Genomic DNA, 15,791 nt, shown 5'->3' on the forward strand with positions numbered 1-15,791 from the left:
AACATTGAGCATTTACGGAGGAAAGGGCTGGTGGGTCTAACAGGCTCCACTGTCAATATGTTCCAAGCTACTGTGGCACCCACCACCTGACAGAAAAAAAAAATGTCATTAAATGTGTAATAACCAGAGATTGTGAAATGGGCACACTGCATTGAATAGTTTGGTACTGGTACTTTTTGACACCGAAATGGCATCAGATGTTTTTACTTTTTTCACGATAAGGAGATGTTACTGTAAGTACAACATTCCCCTGGTGATGCAGCTATCCTTAATACATACAGTATTAATATTGAAGTGTATTCGTTGCCACATGCATTACATGTAAGGAATGGCATCCAATGCTCAAATATCCAATGTGGACTGTGATTGCAGTGTGCTATGTGCCACAGTAACTGTCATGGGAATTGGTGATTCATTAACTCAGACTCTGCCTGACTGATTGATATAGATAGGTGGAGGGGAGGGGTAGCAATTCTCTATTCTCTATACCTTATTTATCCTCTCTCTGCTCTTAAACCGTTTCTCCCTTCTCCTGCTTTACCTTTACGCTCCTGCTCTCTCTTTATTGCTCTTGCTTTCTCTCACTCTCCTGCTCTCAGCATCCCAGAGCCACCAGCAGCAGCAGGCAGCATCATCACTGAAGAGGAGGGACTTTTTTTTCCCCCACCACACATACACACACAAGTGGACTGAACCGCAAAACACACGCACAGGGAAGGAGGATAGGTGGACAACGGAAAGAAGTATCATGTCCAGCAGCTGCTTGCTGAGCTGTAGTAAGAGGAGGTGCTCCACTCGCAGCTCCACAAAACCGCTCCGGTCCTCTAAGCACCTCCCGTCGCTCACTCCTCCACCCACCTTGAGCGCTGCCTGGTGTTGCGGCTGCTGAGAGGCTGGATGGAATGACCCTGGAGAGCAGGAAGCAGAAGATGATGCGTTCTGCGGGGCAGCCACCTCGGAGGACAGCCTGATCCTTCGTCAGAGTTCTGCTGGACAGCACACCGCTGACCCGTGTGGCGCATACATGCCCATGTAGGAGGGCATGGCTGTATAGAGCGAGGGGTGACAGTAACCACTCTGGACCCAAGGACCCATACAGAGAGACGCACAGGTGAGATAACAAGCTCATGCATATTCATCTGCGACAACTCAGCTCACTCAATAATGTTCGTCTGTAGGATCTTGGAAAATTTGATGAAGGTTTTTGCCGCTATGTGTCTGTGTGTCCTGTCCTGCTACCATATTGTTGTGCTGTTACCGATTAGAGCACAAACGTGTCTGTGTATGATCACTGTGGCAGCATGCTAATAGAAGATGCCTCCTGGAGGACATGGTCTGATATCCATCACACGTCTGAGCATAGTCAGTGGGGATAGAAGGCTTGCATGAGGGAGGAAGAAAAGGGAAAGTGAACGTCTCTGGCATTTCATGTAATTTATGTGAGTGTCATGTCCTCTGGGATACTGCTGTTTGGCGGTCGCGGTGGGGTGGGGATTGGGGCGGGGGGGATTCTTTTGCCTTTGGTTAGTTTCATTTTTGAATTTTAGTACCGTATTAAGGATTCAAGAATTCGAGGAACTTTATAGCCATACCAGCACATATGATTTAGACCAAGAAGACACCTATGAATAAACATAACTGATTTTGATCTGATAGTAAAAATATAGAAATCTAATGAAATACAGCCGCCTACCCAAATAGACAATCCGACTAATAAACTAATTCAAAATAAAAACTTTAAAAATCCATTCTTGGCCAGCGTCCCATTTTTGGGACATCATGATTTTCATGCATTATATCCTTCTGTATATCAAAATTTTCAAGTGTTTTAATCTGAAGCCATAATTTGGTATCAGGAGAGGATAACTCATCGGTCAAAGAGAGCACAGAGTTATTTACCTTTCCTTCTAGATGCAAGATGGCTGCCTCAAGTTATCGTATAACTTCAGCATAAATGAAAACACAGTGTTATTTCCTTGATTGTGGCCTGTTAGGAGACTTTTATCTCAATAAGGCAAAAAATTGCCACCCTGCCCATGAATGGGTTAACTAAGCATTACAGACTATGCTTCCAGACAACTCTTAAAAACAAAGTCTATAGAAGCCGATAGAAAGCTAACCAATACACCAAGCAATAAGTAACTTATTACACAACAACAGTACAAGGCCAAGTTCACAGTGCTAAAAAGAAAGATTTGCACAGTAGCCTGTACTGCATGAATAGTTTATTTATTTCAATTAGTTGCCTCGTGCCAATAGTTAAGTAATCTGTTCACCACTCCCTATTTGACCAGGTTTTAAATGAAAGTATGGCGTGCTTCAAAAAAAAAAAAATAATAAAAATCAAGTCCGTAGCTGTGAGTGGTGAATTGTCACAAAGACAGTATTTATTACTGCCAATGGAAAATTGGTCCTATTAATAAAGTAACTTATATGTGAGTCCTGACACAAGAAAAAAGAAAAGGCCAGAAGCCTTACCAGCAAAATCTCCTCTAATCGACTAAGGCTCATTACATCAGGGTAAAATGGTTTCCGTGCGATTCATTTTCAGTACTGTAGAAGCAGACAGAGGCAGCAACAACAGACCCAAAGTGCATTTCAGAGATCGGCTTGGGGTGGATGTGCTTATTCAGTGGTGCCTGTGGCTGAGAGAGATGAGCTGTCCAGTGGTGTTGCATGGAGCATACATCACTGCATGCAGGGCTGTGGACCCAGGAGGAATCAACAGAAGGAAAGCCATTAGTTAGATGACCAGGCTCCTCTGATCTCATCATATGCCAGAGCGGGTTATGTACTGGAGACACTGGACATAGGCAGATGTAAGGAAGAAGACAGGCAGAACACTCTCTCGAATGCGCAAATTTATTCAGCATGCCCACGAATATCAATATGTTTCATTACAAGGTTTGTTTCTGAAACTAAGGTGGCAGATTTTGAAGGCCATGCAACATTTATCTGGAATTCAATCGGAGCAGCAGTGGCCATGCTGCAAAGTGATGTGCGTGCCGAAAGGTTGATTTGATGTTCCCTTGCAGGAATGCTGTTGGGTATCAAAGCAATCAAAAGTAGACAGTCAATGAATCATTTTCTGATGGGGACTGAGCACTTTATTTGAGCTTCAAAAAGCATGTAGGGACGACAGATCATAGACAAGTCTCGGCTTTGTTAGTGTACATTAGAGAAACCCAAACAGCTGTTATGGCTTGCCAGCTTCGCAGTACAATATGGCAGGATAGCCAAACGTGCCAAAATACACAAACAGGAGCCCCTCATTTAAATACACGGCTTAACATCAAATGTGTTGTGAACATTTGTTGATAATGTAGTGGGCAGGTGGTTCAAAGGTAACTAGAACTGAGCAGTATACGAAGTCATCTTTTGCCATCACTGAAAGACCCAAGAGATCAACTGGACTTCATCCAAGCATTGTGCAGACCGATAACTATGAGTCCATTATTGAATACATTCATCCCTCCATCCATTTTCTTTGCCAGTTATCCTCATGAGGGTCGCGGGGAGTCCTGGAGCCTATCCCAGCTGTCAACGGGCAGGAGCCGGGGTACGCCCTGAACTGGTTTCCAGCCAATCGCAGGGCACATAGGGACAAATAGCCGCACTTACAATTACACCTCGGGGCAATTTAAAGTCTCCAATTAATGTTGCATGTTTTTGGGATGTGGGAGGAAACCGGAGTGCCTGGAGAAAACCCAAGCAGGTACGGCGAGAACATGCAAACTCCACGCAGGCGGGGCCGGTATCGAACCCGGGTCCTCAGAACTGTGAGGCCAACGCTTTACCAGCTGATTCACCGTGCCACCTTGAATACATTTATGAAATAAAAAAAAAAAATCTTTCAACTTGATGAATTAGGACCGTGCCATTAAAGTTGCATTGCAGGGTCGCCTTATTGTGCATGTAATATTTTAATGTGAAGTGTAATACGGCATAAACGACCGTGAAACAATAAAACTACCACCTCAAGTGTCAATCTGCTATATGCAGAACATCATATGACCAAATGACATCTGTATAGCAGGATAAAAGTTAGATATATGTACATTAAATTATTTGCTTAAATAAAGATCTATCCATCCATTTTCTTCACCACTTATCCTCATGAGGGTCACGGGGAGTGCTGGAGCCTATCCCAGCTGTCAACGGGCAGTAGGCAGGGTACACCTTGAACTGGTTGCCAGCCAATCGCAGGGCAAATAGAGACAAACAGCCGCACTCATAATCACACCTAGGGGCAATTTAGAGTGTCCAATTAATGTTGCATATTTTTGGGATGTGGGGGAAACAGGAGTTCCTGGAGGAAACCCAAGCAGGCATGGGGAGAACTTGCAAACTCCACGCAGGGGGGTCTGGGATTGATATCTCCGGCACCTCAGAACTGTGAGGCCAACGCTTTACCAGCTGATCTACCGTGCCGCCCTGATATAAACATGATAATGTAAACACAGACAAAGCCTAAACATTGAATATTACAATCTTTGTTGGCTCTGTGGCGACATCCTTCGTGAAAAAAAGACTGCGGATGTTTCAAGTTCCTACGGTTCCTTTGTAACGGCCTCCCGAACTGGGAGGACATGGTTAGACCTGTTCTGTCGAATGTAGAAGTAGGTTGGACACATACCGGATTGGTGAACCGTAAATGGACTGCCGTCATGAAGCATTAGACAGCTTATATATCATTAAATTACCCAAAGTGCTTTGCAAATCCTTGCATTCACACAAAGACCAATGAGAAGTTGCTCTCCATACCCACTGGGAGCAAATTTGGGTTCAGCGTGTTGCCAAGGACACTTCAACATGCAGACAGTCGTAGCCAGGATTTGAACCAGCAACCCTTTGGTCACTGGACGATGTGCCCTATCAACTCTCTTCATGTCATCTATTGACATGATGAAGAGAAGTTAGCCAGTCGCCAGCAATCATTAAAGCAACTAACGGTTGACTGCACTGCCCGGACTTCACCGTTTTTAACCTCAGCTTCTTCTTTTGCTTACTCATCCCTGGCAGACATTCAGTCAGCACACACTTTGAATGTAATGTGGCATCATACGGGTAACTTTCAGTGCACTTTATATTCTGCTCAACACCATTTGAAATAATTGATGAGAAGAAGCCATGGAAAGGCTAACCCAAAAATATAAAAGAAAAAATGGGCAGGATTAAGATGGCCCGGTGGCACAGCTGTTGAGCGTTGGCTTCACAGTTCTGAGGACTGCGGCTCAAATCCCGGCCCCACCTGTGTGGAGTTTGAATGATCTCCCCGTGCCTGTCTGAGTTTTCTCTGGGCACGCCGGTTTCCTCCCACATCCTTAAAACATGCAACATTAATTGGACACTCTAAATTGCCCTAGGGTGTGATTGTGAGTGTGGCTGTTGTCTGTCTCCATGTCCCCTCCAATTGGCTGGCAGCCACTTCAGGCTGTACCCACCCTTCTGCCCGATGGCAACTAAGATATGCTCCAACACTCCCGTGACTCTTATGTGGATAAGCGACTTAGAAAATGGATGCAAGGCTGTGCAGGATTAATCCTTCAACACTGGTCTTGTCAATTCCCTGATGTCACACATGATGATGATTTTCCTTGGATGTTTTTATGCAACATTCATGTTATCAACAATGTTGTGTGAATGCTAAATGTTATGAACATTAAAGTTGCATCTACTTCTTCTTTTCCTTTCGGCTTATCCCGTTAGGGGTCGCCAGAGCATGTTATCTCAGATGAACGCATATTTGTTTGGCACAGTTTTACGCCGGATGCCCTTCCTGACGAACCCCTCTACATTTTCGCCAGGGGGAGAAGCGTACAGCACCTGGTATGGATAGGTTTCCAATTATACCATCTTGTGTGTCAGAGAACACAGTGATAGGTGAAGTGTGACGTTTTTTTCTATTCTTAATTTATCCGATTGGTCTAAGGACTGTGGTGACGCCATTGGAAACCTATCCATTCCTAGGCGGTCTCCCATCCAAGTACTAACCAGGGCCAAACCCGCTTAAGCTTCTGAGATCTGACGAGATCGGGCATTCACAGGGTAGCGTGGCCGTAAGCCTTAAAATTGCATCTACGATAGGTATAAAAATAAAAATGATAAATGGGACGTAAAAAAACAATGAGATAATTTAAATTTTGGTAGTTGTGTGCAGACTCACTTTTAACACAAGTTTTAAATGTGATTGGTTAATTCTGAACACAGCCACATTCCCAGGTACAAGAGTTTGTGAAAACTTTGTGCAACCATGTTAGTGCAGTTTTTTATTTTTACTTCCTAGCTCTTAAATATAAATATAAAAAAATATGAATATATATATATATATATATATATATATAATTTTTCCCCCAGCAATAATTAGGGTTGTGAGTGAGCTGGGAGTTTATCTCAACTGATTTTTGGTACGAGGTGAAGTAAACCCGGCAATTTTATGGCACGTATACGGTTTTAAAAAAAAGAAAAAGATCTCATCCACACCAATGGACACTTTAGAGTTTTTAATTAACCTAAGATGCATGTTTTTGGAATGTGGAAGTGGAAAGAAGCCAGAGTACCTACTGAGTGCCAGGAGAACAATTAAACTATAGAGGCATTGATCAAATGCTCTTTATATCAGGATCGACTCAACTTGTAGTAGGTTACTGAAATAAAAACAAATAAATGAAATGAGAATGAAGGAATTAATGAACAGAGCCATTGCAGAGCTACATAAAAAGGTTGAACATATAAAGGTGTGATGGATTGTAGAAAGAAGCATCTAGAAATCAACATTATAAAACAGTATCAGGCCTCTGGGACTTCAATAATTAAACATTCACAAGAGAGGGAATTTAAATAAGAAAGAGCACATATTATTTTAAGGTCAAAAATAGTGTGAAGTAATTCTTAAGTATGAGTCTCAGTGGTGCATACAAATGGACAAAAGGTTTCTAATCAATGCAAAGAGCTTTTATCTCCAGTCCTGCTATACATTTTCATCCAGTTTCAAAGCACTCCTTGATGTCAAATTTGTGGAGAAAAAGTTCTTTCACTTTCATGATTGTCATTTGATGTGTAACTAGAATGCGGCAAACAGCAGCGACCTGGAGGCTAAATGGTCCATACCTTCGATTATTAGAATTGATGATCAGTGAATGAAATGAAAGTAAGTTTACACAACAAGTTCTCCCCCTTGTCAGCAAGAGGTCACACAGCTGGTTTTCCTTTCCTAAAAACTATTTTATCCACTCTTAGTGGAGTGCGTGTACATCAAACCTGCTAACGTGACGCTTACCAGGTTTGGTTAAAGTCTGTTTTCTTCACTGGACAGTAAGTCTCATTTTCCCTGTCACGAACGATTTGTCATCTATTGTTTATTCTTCTCCTCTTCAAAATAACACAGTTGCACACAGTCTACGCTTCACTTTCTTTCTGTCACTCATCTTTAATTGCTGCCAGTAGCAGCATTTCATCATGTCACACAATGGGGGAAAAAAAGGGACACCAAAAACTAGAAAACATCATGTCAGTCGATAACAGCCTTACATCAAAGTAGGTGGAAAATGACAACCAGTAGAATGCTCTTCTGGTTATTTATTTTATTTTTTTTTTGTGTGTACCTAAGCTACCATGTGCTTTTGAGTTGGACATTCCTGGCAATTAGTCATGTCAATCATTTTAAAAGATCTAAGTGTCCCTCACAAGACTTTCATTCTTCATCTAATTTTTTTATATACCAATTAAAAAAAAAAAAGTGAGCGTGATTACTGACATTTAAAGTAAAGTTAGCGTGTTATGATTTTTTTTTTTACACTTGTGTATCAAGCACGTTTAAAAATGGTAATCCTATTTGTCATCAGGGATTTTCTGGTTTTACAACTATAAGTGGTTCACTTGTACACACATGCATATATATTCATATATCAAGTTAAGGGTGCACTTGTACTTAAGATTAGATTTTATAGTTAAGGTTTATAAAGATGAGAGGTGAACAGTTTTTTTTAATGCTCTGTGGGCAAATTATTTTTGTCCATGTCCATTTTCCGAGGCGCTTATCCTCACAAGGGTGACAGGAGTGCTGGAGTAAAAAAAAAAAAAAGTAAACCGGAAGTCTAGCAGTGTCTCTGAAGGATTGTGAACAGCCTTAAAAGGTTTCATTGTCATTTTGAAAGACTGAGATTGGTGGAGTCATTTCTGTATTTTTAATTGTTTCCCACTATCATAGATTACATGTACTGTCATGGTTACAATAAATAGAAAGCAGTTTGTTTGACGGATGGATGGATTGATTCGTTTTGACGTATAGTGACATTTGCATTACACGGTACCGGGTCGCCTCAGCTAGCATCTGTTAGGGCGGTCGATAACCGGCAATGTAGTGTCACATTTACCTGAATTTTGCGTGTGCAGGGGAGGTTATTCCCCCTCATTCATGGTGTGAATGTGAGTTTGAATAGTTATCTGTCTCTTTATCTGTGCCCTGCAACTGGCCGGTGACCTGTTCAGGCTGTAGTGACTGAACTTTGAATTAGTTTGTGTAGAAAATGAACTCGCTCAACACTGCTAAACACAAAACAATGGTGGCAAACAAGTGCCATGTATATGTTGTTGACATGTGCCTGTTAGCCATCGTAATGAAACACAGTTTTTTTTAAGAGGGGACAGAAGGCAGACATCTGCAGAGAAGCGGGGACTCTGGAGTATAAGAAAGGCTCGAGGACTGGTGTCCCAAAAATATATATAGTATTCAAACCCAAACTAGAACTTAAGCTGCTCGATGTGGGCCAGTTGATCAACCGGCACATCTAGAAGGAGACCCGGCGGCATTTGCTTTGTTCAGTGGGTGAGAAGAGAAAACACGTGGCTTCTTCATCAGGATGAAGTACCTGCTCACAATGCTCCGAGCATCTGACACTTCCTGAGTGAGAAGACTCTCAATGTGCTGGAGCAACCTCTCCACTCACTCGACACGGCACTGTGTGAATTTCTTTTTCCTGTTTCGCAAACTCAATGGGCCATCAAGGAGACCTGTCGAAGAATCCTTCTAGCATGGCATGAGGCTATGGGAGAGGAGGCAGTAGTTTGCATGTGAAATATATTTTGGGGGATAGTTTCTGACACATCCTAACGAACCAGGTACAAGAAGTAGTACATGATTTGGGCAACGGATAGATACTTTAAGTGTTAATAGTGAGTAGAGTCCTCAATAAATAGGGTAATTGGCTTTACTTCTGCACCAGACTGGTTCCACCCCATAATAATATGACATACTGTATATTAAATGAACAATACAGAACTGAAGTGTCGGTTTCACTCGATTTACAAATCTGCAAATTAATCCGTCTCTTTTGGCATCACATCCCTGAATTTCATACTTGCTCTCTGCAACATAGTGTTGGAGCCCTTACCTAACTTGGCCAACATCCCAAACTATCAGCTGGGAATGAGAGGAGAACAACACTTGAAACAAAAATAAAACTTTGCTTATTATACAACGACACATTTGAACTATGACACACTTGCTGCATCACTGGGCCCTTTTTACACGTTATCGAGGAACACGGAATCTTTTACATCATGCTGCCTTGCTTGTTGATACACGTTGTTACCGTATCGCTAAACAACAAGGCAGGGAAATATAAAGAGTGTTACTTCGGTTCCTGTGCAGTCAGACATAACCCTGCTGACACTGTTATACAACATGGTAACATTGGCAAAGGGCAATTAAAGATGTCTACAAATGTGCGTGTACAGTTTGCAGACTGTAGATCCCAAAACATCCACAGAATACAAGACATGACTTCACGGTGGTGTGCTCGTGTTGGCTTCTTTGTCACTGTAGTAATAACCACAAGCACCATTTGTTGGAACATCATAAAAAGCCCACCTATGTGTCTGCAACCATGTAGGAAACAGATGACTGCAGTGTTTTCTGCAGGCTGTTTGTTTGCGCTTGTTCTCTTATGACATCGGGCTCGCTTGGCAACCTGTTTCATTTGTCAACAGAAGACAACAAGGACTTCGAATGTAACAGGTTTGTGTGCAATAAAGAGAAAAACATACATTTTTCAAGAATGGGTGGGGGGACTCAAGGGGGCATCACTGGGATAGGAATGGTTTTTCTGTCGAATAAATGTATACCTAAGTCATGTTGACAGTGCTGGAACACCAAAGAGATCTGACAAACTGCATTTCACATGCAGAATTCAAGATTGAAGCAAATCTTTCAGTCCGGGGGTTAATTCGCCAAGGAAATGAGGGCAGTATTCAGAAGCATGTTCTCACATTTACTTAATACTACAATTTAATGGAATTCATCCACTTTCATGACCTCTCCATTTTCCACCACCTTTCTGCATGTGTTGTTTCAGACTTCGTCATGTTTGAATGTGCAGCCTTCAAAATCAAAAATGGACAAAGTGCCCGATTTTTTTTGTATTTGCTAAATCAAAACAAAAAATTAAAAAGGAACTTTTCAAAATTGAAATTTTAGGCTCAGATTAAAAAATAGAAAATTAAAGGTGTCATTATTTTACCAAACCATATTCTTATCATGTACAGTATGGGATGTAAAATCGTGCCTATGTTGGAATGTGAAAAGTGAATTCTAATCATCCACACATTCTTAGTATCAGATGTTTTTTTCTGCCAAAAGGCCCAAAATCAAGTCATTAGAATTTCTCAAGGCTATCCCGAGCCGAGATCTCCTCCTACCTCGCTGCTCCAGCTCTAGCAACGTGTGCTCTCACAAGTTGGACTTCTACACGGGAGGCAACCAATCAGATGAGACCCGACGGTCTCAGCCAAATATGGACAAAGCAGATACAAACCTGGGTCAAACATACAAAGTAGCTGTCAGAGGGGGCTTTTCTGGACACTCATATGACAAACCTAAGGTGTTTTTTTTTTAAGTGAAATTGACATTTTACAGCATATATTATACACACACACAAATGCTCCACCTTCTCGCTACAGCACTGTACATATATTATGCATTCTTCTCTCTCTCCCTATAATCATCATCATCATCATCACCATCAAGTAAGATGAGGTTTGGTAATGCAAGGTCATAAGAGTCCTCTGCTGTTGTTGCTCTCGGTATGCATGACTTGTAATGAACACAATCTCTACAACCTTCAAGTCTATTAGAAACCATTCTTGGTTGTCCTTTGAGGGGTCATTCAAAGTACGTTTCCATAGTTTTTCATTTTTGTTTTTACACACAAAGGTAGTCCATAAATATACAATCACAATCCACCAGCAGATTTGGACATCATTTATACACTATACACGGCATTTAAAGCCCCTATTTAAATAGTTGGTGGTACCTTGGCAGTCACCTCTTTCATTTATACTTTTTTAAGGAAACCATATGCATTAGGTTAAACTTCATTGCAGTGAAAATTTAGGTTGCTGACAAAGATGATTTTACCATGCACTTGTTATGTACATATTACCTGCTTGTGCTTATAGGTGGAGTTGGAAAAAAAATAATTCACACATTGTTTCCTGTCAGATTTCATGTAAAGGTTGAACTGAGCACAGAAAGATTTGACATGTAGCCATTTTACTCTTGACATAGTAGTTTTACTGGATGAACTTGGTAACGGATGTCATGAATGCAGAACTGTGTATTTGCATTAATGATTAGATTCAGCCTGCTGACACTGATATGACAGCCAGCATAACACATAGCAAAAACTGAGCAGGCATTACAATCGAAGAGGTAGGGCTCTAATAATATGTAGATATAGTTAGCAGCAGCATAGACCTGCATAGGACTATGCTGAGGAGATCTACTATATCAGTCAAAAATCTAATTGTTTGCACCTTCTTATTCACAAACATACAGAAAATACTCTGTGGCTCAACTCACAAACGAGCGCATGTGCTGGTGAGAGTGACTTCTCAGAATCAGAATCAGAATCAGCTTTATGTGCAGAAGGTCCTACACTTCCAGTGCCCTATGGCCAATAAGATGAGTCAAGAAATACATTGATGTGCAAGAAAAAGCAGGGAGATAGAAATGTCGAAATAAACAATGCAGGGTTCATTTACACAGCACAGTACTCAGTTGTGAGTAGAAAGAGCATTTAATGCAATAGCAAAGCCCGAAAAATACAATGTTGGGTAGGACATGCTAAATCTCATTTTCATTTCATTGCAAGGGAATAAATTTGATTTACTGTCGCTCATATGCTTCAAGAAACCTACAATTTGAAATAATGAACATGAGAAAAAGGGAGACGGAAGGGAATTTACATATTTCAGCCTCCATAGTGCGTGACATAATTAAAAGATTAAAGGCCCTGGAGGGATTTCAATGCATTGAGGGCAGAAGTATAAGCTCATCAATAGAGATCTGTGATCCCTCAGAAGGTGTCCAAAAAAAGCACAAGCTGTCATCAATTTACAGCTGAGGACTTCTAATGGCTATACGAATAAATAAAGAAGGCCTAAATTGAGCCCCTGAGGGATCTCGGACGGTACATCAAACACAACACAAGAAACTTGCCAATGAAAATTAGAGAAGCAACAGCTAATGCTAGATATGTGGATAGAAATCAACCATCTCAAATTATACAATCATACAAAAGTTAGCAAGTATGTAAAATGAGGTCTCAAAATCATGAAAACAAATATATATATACATATCAAGCTACTGGGTCTACCCTCAAACGCTGTTACCATGTCTACCATGCCCAACCACACCCAGTTGAATAATTAATACTTGTTCATAATCAACTGCTTATCTTTAGATGTTTGATAATATGTACAGTATCTGCCCAAAGCCTCCAGCGGGTGGAATATATCCCACTGGGCTAGTCACCAGCTAGCCAAACTAGCTAATACGCTTCTGGGATCTCAACATGCAGTGACTTTGTCCTCGGCATCACCTCCTCCATAGGGAATTTAAATAACAGAAGTGAGGGGTTTTGTAAATTGTGGCTTTCAGAGCCGCAGCATTTTCAGGGTGTAGCCATAGCTAGCTAACTCCATGCTGTTGTGGTAGAAATGGACCCAAGTAATTTGCAATTACACGGGACGAGGACTGATGCGAAGCGGCATGATGAACGATTGGTTAAAACGTCTTCCTCACAGTTTTGAGGACCTGGGTTCAAATACGCCCTTGCTTGTGAGCTTGCGTGTTCACCTCTATGTAAACAAGCGTGCGTGAAAATAATCAAACAGTTTAAGGAAAATGTTCGTCAATGTACAGTAGCAAGGAATTTAGGGATTTCATTATCTATGGTCCATAATACTATCAAAACGTTTCATGAATCTGGAGGAATCGCTTCATTTAAGCGACAAGGCCCAAAACAAACATTGAATGCCTATGAACTTCAATCCTTCATGTGGCACAAAAAAACAACATCAATGTCTCAAGGATACCACTACGTGGACTCAGGAGCACTTCAAAACCAAGGTCAGTAAATACACTTTGGCCCTCTGCCATAAGTACAACTTAAATGCAAACAATGTAAACCTAAAGCCAAACGTCACAGGCTTCTCTAGACCTGACCTCATCTAACATGAACTGATGTAAAGTGGTAGATTGTTCTGTGGTCTGACGTGTCTATATTTCAAATTGTTTTCAGAAATTGTGGATGTTGTGTCCTCCAGGCCTCCTAACATTAGATGGATATCTTTTAGTGTGACGTACAAAAGGGGATCTGGCATAGATGTCATCGACATGTGAGGGTTTATAACTGATGAGCTGATGTTCCTCAGTGGTTGATTAATAGCGTGCCAATAATGTGGGCCGCCCGGTCTCCAATGGCTGTGGAGTGAGCCCTCTAGAGAAGGACCGTAATGAAGTGCACTTAGACCACCTGTCCCAAGACTGTAGCCATGATTAAAAGTCACCAAGGGGTTCTTCTGATTTCAGCAGCTTCCTCACAGAGACACAATATATAAGATAGCTGATTGAGCCAGGATATAACAAAACCGTCATTTAAACATCCACCTGGCGCACATTACCTGGATCTGTAAATTGCACGTTTGCTTGTAATCTCAGCAACGAGGATCAACCATTTTTTCACCTCTCATGTGAACCAGCTGAATGATAAATTGTGCATACTTGGTTTAGATGTATGTTGTCAGAGATGCAGGGTGAGAGGTGGGGGGAGGGGGTCTGGATTAAAAAAAAATCCTTAGCTAATGGTCAGTCATTACCTGTGGGAACAGAGTGAACACTGGCTCTGTAAATTTTACCAGCTTGTATAACTTCCTGACAAAATACACTGACAGCCGCACACAGCTCACCAAACAGGAAACATGAATAATGCACCTACTCATGAAAGTCAAGTCCAAATAAGATGAGAGAGCGAGCCTGTCGAGATTTAAAACAATAAACTCTCATTAGTTTAGGGGAAATAACACAAAAGAGGCAACCTCATTTTATTTGCATATCCTAAAACTTTATGAATGCATTTTACACCGAGGCATAAAAAAACTGGAGAAGAAATCATGCAAGCAACACGCAGCAGCAAAAAATGTCTTTTTTGTTGACATTTAACAAGTAAATGCATTATTAATGTGTTTTGCCATAAATTCTTATACAAACAATTCTCTGATTTGATGGACATACTCAGAGGTATTATTTTAATAATATGCTCATAATTGTGGAGGACATTTGCAGTGATGTGGAACTATATTGCATGAAAGCTGTTTCTAATATTTTGTTTATTATATTTGGAGTACCTTACTTACTTAGGGGTTAGAGAGGAAGATGCAGGAGATAGGCTAAGATGGAAAAAGATGACACGCTGTGGCGATCCCTAACGGGACAAGCTGAAAGGAAAAGAAGAATAAGAAGAAGGAGTACCTTACTTATATTACGTTCCATGCATGTGTGTCCATTAGTTCGCAAAGTGTCCTTCATTTTGTAATTTTGTAAAAAAAAAAAAAACAAGAGCAGTTATCTTTGTAAAGGAACAGTGCCTAATGGAGTTATGGACTTAGCTGACAAAACAACTAAATAGAGCACAGTATATAGAACATGAATAATACATACGCTCATGAAATTCAGAATATTTCCAGGAAAGTGCCAGTTGGGATTTTCTGCACACCAAGTTTGGATTTGAAACAATAAAGTATAATCAGTTTGGGGAGTTTGATGAAGTAACACATTAACAGTTTCAGCATAAGTGGTTTGATCCAGCTGTGTTGTACAATCACTGCTGCTGAGACGTGGATTTCTGTCATCGTCCCCCCCCCCAACCATAGTAGAATTGATATTGAGCAGATATTGGATTTTGCTGGAGCATGAAGCCAAATTAGTCTGCGAGTCTTACCAGCATGGATATTATTCATGAATATGCCTTTGAAACCATATTTACATTTATGTGAAGGCGACGGATAACTGATGATTAAACCGAGCCTCTCCACATTGTCGTCATATATTCATTACAGTTCAGCTTGCTGACATGTCAAACAATGTGCAAAGCCTCATCCTGTCATTTTAGTCTGGAGTTCAAATCCTATTTGAACATCCTAACTTGCTGTTTATTGCTCCCTTCAGAAAACTTGGTGAGAGAATATTATACTGTCATACCCCCCCTTGGATACTTCACCAATCATTTCTCCCATTGTCAAAAAGTGATATTATTTTATGAAGGCTTTGACGGCATTCTTTATTGCAGAAAACATGAATGTAAACTTGAAAAGCCCTCGAAATTTTGCCATTTGTGGTTTAAAATTTCAATAGTTGGTTTTGTGCATCTTCGAATCTAAAGTCATGTGCCACCACTGGGTGGGGGGGTTTGGGGGCAAGCACCAAAGCAACTATATTTTGGGTTGTGTGG

At 41.0% G+C, this 15,791-nt stretch overlaps 1 protein-coding gene across 1 annotated transcript in view; it reads left to right on the top strand.

Annotated features, from left to right (window-relative positions):
* Window positions 1-1,017: 1,017 nt before the first annotated feature.
* LOC133508635 (FERM and PDZ domain-containing protein 3-like) overlaps window positions 1,018-15,791 on the top strand; it is a 78,627-nt gene continuing 63,853 nt past the window's right edge. The window contains exon 1 of the mRNA XM_061834878.1: window positions 1,018-1,111. The gene's annotated coding sequence lies outside the window, so the exon portion shown is untranslated. The remainder of the gene's footprint in view (window positions 1,112-15,791) is intronic.

The sequence above is a fragment of the Syngnathoides biaculeatus genome, chromosome 11 (assembly GCF_019802595.1).
Source record: "Syngnathoides biaculeatus isolate LvHL_M chromosome 11, ASM1980259v1, whole genome shotgun sequence".
NCBI lineage: Eukaryota > Metazoa > Chordata > Actinopteri > Syngnathiformes > Syngnathidae > Syngnathoides > Syngnathoides biaculeatus.